This window comes from Mus caroli, chromosome 16 (genome assembly GCF_900094665.2).
Source record: "Mus caroli chromosome 16, CAROLI_EIJ_v1.1, whole genome shotgun sequence".
NCBI classification, from domain to species: Eukaryota; Metazoa; Chordata; class Mammalia; order Rodentia; family Muridae; genus Mus; species Mus caroli.
The window spans coordinates 86,729,513-86,737,284 of NC_034585.1; positions in this window are offsets into that span (position 1 = coordinate 86,729,513).

Consider the following 7,772-nt stretch of genomic DNA (forward strand, 5'->3'; position numbering starts at 1 on the left):
GCCTCTGCCTCTGCCTCTGCCTCTGCCTCTGCCTCTGCCTCTGCCTCTGCCTCTGCCTCTGCCTCTGCCTCTGCCTCTGCCTCTGCCTCTGCCACTGCAGGAGGGAGAGCAGCAGCTGCCATAGCCCTGCTTGGGGCGCTTGCATTTATACCCCCTCAAGAGTCCCCAGAATTAGACTATCTGTATCTGCCAAAAGTCATGCTCCTCCTAGAGCAGGAGACAGTCATAGTCACCTGCTGTGAAGCAACCTCTTATCCTATACCTGGGATTAAAACAAAAACATATTCATGTAACATAGCTGGGTTTTTTAAGGAACCTAGATTCTCACTCCAGGGTGGTCTGGCACTCACTGCTTTAGGTAGGCATTCTGGCTGGCAAGTCCCAAGGATCTACCAGCCTCTCTGCTCCTCAGGGTGGTTATAGGTATGTGGAGGCACCTGGCTTTGACATGAGTGTGGGACCATAAGTTAAGGAAGAAGGACCAAGGGAGCTTCCACCCTGGATACTTCAAACATGAGGACCGCAGGAGCTGGCAACCTCCTCCTGCCCAACCTGGTGAACTAAAGCCGGCTTCCGGACCATCAACGCTCAAAAGGGCTTATCGCCCTGACCGTTATCAGGTTTCTGTCCTTGTCTGACCTTATAAGGTTCCCTCAATACACACACCCTACAGCCCCCTAGTGTGCAAATGAAGTATTGACCAACACCCTACCCTGGCCAGTGGTGCACAGACCTCCCCAGTGACACAAGTACCCCTTTTTCCACCTGGTCCCCCTAATAAACAAACCAGTTCTCTGTCCCGGGTGTTTTCTTTTCCATACTGCATCACTCCCACCCACGCCTGGGTAAGCTTTCCTCTCTCCAGTCCAGCTCAGTGTGCATTGGGCCCCGCTACCCTGCCCCGAGGGAGATGTGGACGCTGGGTGCCACATGACTGCTTAGCATCCAAACTCAGCTCCTCGTGCTTGCCAAGGATTGGACTTGGATTATATGCAAATGAGCGTGCCGGTATCCCAGTAAAACTTCACTGAATACACGTGGCAGGGTACATAGTACCAGAGCGGCCAGAATACAGAAGGCTGGCAGCAGCGAGTCCTCGGGCAGCGCAGGCGACAGGAGCTCTCACTTGGCACTTCTGTGGATACGTGATCATGCAGTCATATAGAAAGACGGCCGTGGTTCTTATAAGGCCAAGCATGTCGTTCTCTGTGACCCGGCAAAGCAGCCCTTAGAACTCACCAGGAGGAACTGAAACCTCTGCTTGCACGAAGTCCGGTGTTCACATAGCTTTAAGTCACCTTAGCACAAACTGGCAGCTGCCAAGATACTTCTGCTGGCAGGAAGTGAATACATAGACCATGGTGCCTTCTGAGGATAGAACACTATTCGGCTTCAGAAATGAAGGAGGGAGGGAGGGCATTTTCAAGCTATGAGAAGACAAAGGAAAGTTAACGCAGTTGCTGACTGAAGTCAATTCAGAAAAGACAATGTGGTGTGTGACTCTGACTGTGACACTGTGGGAAAGACCGAGAAAGGTGGTGAGGTGACAGGGAGGGGTGATTAGGCAGAGCACAGAGCACGGGGGTTGGGGGACTCTGGAATGTAATGGCAGACACATGCCCTAGACTATGACACATAATATCAAAAGTAAGCCTCTTAGGGTTTGAGTCTGAGAGGTCCCCCAGTTATCATTTGAATGCTTGCTCCACAGGTGGTGGCCTTCATGTGGGAGGCTCTGCAGCCATGAGGGTTGGGGCCTAGCTGGTGATAGTAGGTGACAATAGGTGGCCTTTAGATGGCCCAGGTTCCATAGGTCCCGTTTCCTGGCCCCTGGTGCTGTGAAGCGCCTCCTCCACACTCCTGCTTACTCGCCTTCCACACATGACAAATGACATGTTTTGAAAGTGTGAGTCCATGAAGGAGCTGGGGAGGCAGCTTAGTCAGCAAAGTGTCTGCCTTACAAACATGAGGACATCATTTTGATCCCAAGACTATGTAAAATGTGAAAATGCCAGGCATAGGGACATGCGCTTAAAATTTCAGCGCTGGCGAGACTAGAGTGGCTGAGAGGAAAGCTCGGATCATCCAGATCTGAGCTGTGGAGCCTTTCTCTGGGCAGAGCACCAGTGGTCCCTTGTGGAACTGTGAGGTCCTTAGGCTCACAGATATCTTCATAGGGATTGGAAGAACGATGACGTCATCCCTGCAGGGGGGGAAAGGGCTGAGATATCAGCATAAAGGGGCCTCCGAAACTTTCCAGAAAACTGAGTTATGACGCCCAAGTCCCCGCATGGAGAAATTGTCTCAAATCACACCTGGGGAAGGTGTATCCCTTTCTGTACAGTAGGTGCTATCTCCCAAGCACCGTGGTTTATGAGAATGTCAGCCCCACAACAGGGGCTAAAGACTCTCAGAATCTCAGAATCATCTCAGGAACAGCTCAGGACTTTGTGCTTAGAGAAATATCCTCAAAACTGCCACCAGGGGGCAGCCGCATCCAGACGTCCCCAATGCACCTATAGAAATCCAGTATTTCTGGAAATCTGTGCAATTCGAGGCCACTACGTTCCCGGCCTCAATTAGACATGGGGACTTCTGCTCTTGCAGTGACAGCTGCTCTGCTTGTGTCCCTTTCACATTGAGACCCATTTTATGTATCCAGTGGCGGCACGCACAAGAAGGAAACGACCCTGCTCCACACGGAGCATGCGCGCATTCCCTGGGTCGTCATGCCCTCCGGGCTTTTGCTTATCTCCTTTAGCCTGACTTAGTATTTATGTCGCAAGATAGGCCACCTGGCCTGTAGTTTCAAATGACCGGAATCTGACCATTTTTTCAGCCTGTCAGCTGCTTGCTGACACTCGTTCAGACTGTTGAATGAAAAGTGTCATGAGGGGACCCACGTCCAGGTTCAAGGGAAAAGTTAAGTCGTTTCCAGGAAAATGGATGTACTTGTGTTTAGTGAATCAAATCAGCCTCAGAAACACGAATACTGTAGGTTTCTCTCATTTGTGGTTCCTAGATTCTATAGAGATATGGGTGTGTGCTTGAAGCAAACTGCAAAGCTGTCTGGGGACCAGAGGGGAAGGAAAAGCAGGGCATGGGGGTGGGGGAGCCCACACAAAGTACACATCAAGTTGTGTGAACAAGTCCTTGGGAGTCAGTACTGTGTACAGTGAACATCCACCACTCACATATTATTCAAAGGGGCAAAGTGACAAAAGCATTCTTGTCATTTGCAACCTACCTCTCTGTGGCTTCATCTACTTTTCTGTTTTTCTCTAGTTTTTTTATTTTATTATTTTTATAGTAAATTATTTAGTTTTATCATATTCTTTCCCATCCCCCAATCTCTCCTACATTCACTCCCTACCCAACTAACCTTATGCTTTCTCTCTCAAAAAAAAAGAGAAAAGAAAAAGAACCCCAAATTCCAATCAGACAAAACAAACAAATCAAAAAATGCGAGCACACACACACAAACACATTCACCCAAACACACACACACATACACCACACACACCCCACACGGACACACACAAACACATTCACCCAAACACACACAACACACACACAAACATATACACATATACACAACACCACCCCCACACATACATACACACGCCACACACACATCACGGAGACACACATACTCACACACACACACACAACACACAAACATATACATAACACAAACCACACACACACACCATGTATACACACAAACACACACCACATATACATCACAGAGACACACATACTCACACACACACACACAACACACAAACATATACATACACACACCACACACACACACCATGTATACACACAAACACACACCACACACACACATCACAGAGACACACTTACACACACAAACCACACACACACACCACACACACATACACAAACACACTCACATAACCATACACACACACACCACACACACATACACAAACACACTCACATAACCATACACACACACACCACACACACACAAACACACTCATACAACCACTCACACATACACACCACACACACCAATAACACAAGAATGATGGTAGCAGTAACGATGCTTAACAGTTAAATTAGCGCCAGCATATGAAGACTTCCCAGCTTCTCTCACAAAGGCCAGAATCCCACCATTACTTTGCCTGTTTTCCCCGCTGGCAGCAGATACTAGGCATTAAGCAGCCCCCTGCCTCTTTAAGAAAGCATCTTGGTTTGGCTTGATTGCTGTTTATGTCTTTATAGACCATAACCAAAAGCGACTCGGGGAGGAAGGAGTTTATTTTTCTTACACATCCCATTTACAGCTCATCACCAAGGAAGTCAAGCAGGGCAGGGACCTAGAGGCCAGGACTGGAACAGGAGCCATCCAGGAACACTGCTGACTGTCCTGCCTGCCCTGGGTTCCTCAGCCTGTTCCAGTCTACAGCGTAGGGCCACCTGTCCCTCGGTGGCACTGCCCAGAGAGGACTGGACCTCCTATATTAGTTATTAATCAAGAAAACGCACTGCAGACTTGCCTGGAGATCAGTCTGGTGAGGGCGGTTTTCTCAACTGAGGCTCCTCTTCCCTTGGTTCTGACAAGTTGATTTAAAAAAACAAAATAAAACAAACAAACAAAAAACAACCAGTACCCCGGGAAAGGGGGCTCCATGGATAACCCCCGTCCTCTTCTGGGGCTTGGTCTCCTCACTTGTGATCAGAGGGGCCCCTGATCCTCTCTCCTAACATAGCGCGCTAACACTCTGACCTAGCTCTCCTCAGCAGTCCCATGCTCCGCATTCCTCAAACACAGGTTCCTCTTCCCAAAGCATCACAGTGGTGTGGACACTGCACCCCCGGGCGTGGAGAGATGGCTTAACACAGCGACTCTCAACCTTCTAATATGGTTCCTCATGTTGTGGTAACACCTCCCCCACACACAACCATTATAAAATTATTTCCATTGCTACTTTGAAAATGTACTTTTGCTACTGTTACAAATCGTAATATAAATATCTATGTTTCCAGTGGTCTTAGGGAACTCCTATGAAAGGGTCGTTTGATCCCCCCCCCAGGGGTCATAACCCACAAGTTGAGAACAACTGGCATAACAGTTAAGATCATGGACTCCTCAACAGGGGACCTGGGTTCAGTTCCCAGCACCCACAAGGCAGCTTAGAGCCATCCATAACTCTAGGGGACCTGACACCCACCCCTGGCCTCCACAGGCACCAGGCTCATATGAAGTATAAATACATGCAGGCAAACAGTCATAGCCATAAAGCAGCTCAATATTGTTTTTTTAAAAACAGAGAACACAAGATCATGTTTTAAAAGCTTTAACTTAAAAAAAAAAGTAATACAGCAAAAAGCACAGCTCTAACAAAAATCCTGTATGAAAAACAGGGACAGAATCTATGAAGAGCTGAGAATGGTCTCTGGCTTGGCCCTACCTCTCCATGTGTGTGAGATCGGATGTTACAGTGTAACGGGCAGTGACATTTTGTGGCTCAGTTCATTTCTTACTTGCCTCTTCCCCTCTGCCCTTTAAATTGAGAGGCAGAGACAAGAGGAAGAGATGAGGAGTCTGCAGCAGCCAGAGAGGGTGAGCCCTGCTCTCCAAGGACAGAGACCTCCAAAGCCTGGGGATCTCCCTGCCTTAAAAGGCACAGGAATTCCTGTGGAGAAAGGAGGTCTGTATGCCAGGAATATCAAGGTCACCATGTCACAAGCTAGTCATGAGCACTCTCTCCAAACCTTCCCGTCAGTCTGTGCGACAGGCATCTGTCTGGAGCAGTTTGGCCCACATAGGGGTCACAGATGCAGCAGCCACAGCTCGGGCCAGCAGCTTGTGACCTCTCAAGACAGCAGGAAAAGTATCCACGGGCACCTCGGGGTGGGGAGGATTCGGGCATTCAGGGAATTCAAAGGATTCTGGGACCCAAATAATTCAAGGAGAGTAGCAATTCGGAGGGTGATCCACAACAGGATTCTGATGCGGAGAGTCCTGCCTCCCACCCCCAACACACACACACACACACACACACACACACACGCACATGCACACGCACACGCGCGCACACACACACACAGGATCCCTGCCTTATAGGAAATGAGAGCTTGAGTCAGACCGAGTCAAATGTGTCTACTGAGAGCAGTCAGTGCTATGGGGGTTGCTTTTAATTAGATTGTACTGTGTATTTAAATCTTCTTTATTATTGTTTTATAGTGTATGGTGTGTGTGTGTACACTGTATATCATGTGGAGAACGGAGGACAATTCTCTGAAGTCTGTCTTCTCCTTCCACCCACCATGGGTTCTGGGGATCAAACTGCAGTCCCCTCTCTGTGCCAGGCCATCTTGCTAGCCCAGTGTTCAGCTTTCCAAAACTTGTGTCTCGGTGACTGTTCCATACTCTCCAGGAGTGCCTGGCCGGTGAGCTTTCAAAGTACCATGGTGCGAGAAAGATCCTTGTGTCTTCAGGAGGCAGCCGGAGAAGGCTGGTCCACAGGACAGTGATTCCCCATGGTCTCAGGGAATGCAGCCTGAGGAGCCTTTGTTTGCTGCCAACTGCAGCTCTGGTGCCCTCTCTCTGCTCCACTCCCATGGTTCCTTCTGGCTGGGGCGGGGGGGGGGGGAAGTCGGGGAGGAGGCAGCAGATATTGCATTAGCTGTCTAGACTGCTTTATCAAAGTCTCCCAAGCAACAGGCGGGCATTGTCCCATGTTCTCAAAGCTAGAGTTGGAAACGAGGGCTTGGGAGGGCCTCACGTCCTTGGACGGTCACAGGAACAATTGTTCCTTTTTCGAGTCCAGTGGCCATCTGTCCTCCGCTCTCCTTGGCTTTTGTCCTTGTCACTCCAGTCTCTGTCCTGGCATCTCACGGAGCTCTCCGTGTGTGTCCCTCTTAGAAGGTCACGAGTCCTACTACATAGAGTAGGACCCACTTCAGTCGGTCACTGAAACCTGATTTCCAAACAAGGCAACATTCACTAGGACTGGAGGTTGGAGCCTCAGTGTGTCTTTAGGGACATAATTCACCTGACAAACCAGGCCTGACACCTCGAGGAAGGTGCCACCCCTGCCCCATGTGTTTCCAGGGCCCACACCCATACCTCTCCTGGGCCCTTTGGGGTGGGCGGGTAGCCACTTTCCCTCCGATGATAACTGCACACCTTGTTCATGGTCTCTATTCTGGAGGAGTCTTTTTTTTATTTTTCTCCTCTGTCTCAGCCCTACAAGAAGCAATTTCTGTCCAGATTGAACTGTAAGGGGCATCGAGAGGGAGTATACATGGGGGTGGGAAGAGTGGAGGGGGGAGAGTATACGTGGGGGTCAGGGGTGTTTGCAAAAGGAATGCAGAAAAGGTGTGTAATAACGGTGGAGTGGGAGTTAGGAGGACAGAGGGCAGAATCCCGGCTGTGACCACAAGGACAGAGGTGACGCTGTTTAGATATTGATTCCGTGGCTTTAGCAGAGACCAAAATAAGCAGTGGCTGCAGGGACTGTGGTGATAGGCTCTTTCTTATGAACCGGACAGGTGGGCAGTATAGGAAGATGAGGGTCCTGCCTCCTCAGTACCACTGAGAGTAAGTCACTGCCTCCATCAAAGCTGCCTCAAGTCTGTCAGTGATGTTAAGTAGGACAGGGAGCACAGAGAGCACACTCTTCCCAGGACAGGGAGGACGGAGAGCACACCCTTTCCAGGATAGGGAGTATGGAGAGCACACCCTTCCCAGGACAGGGAGGATGGAGAGCACACCCTTTCCAGGATAGGGAGGA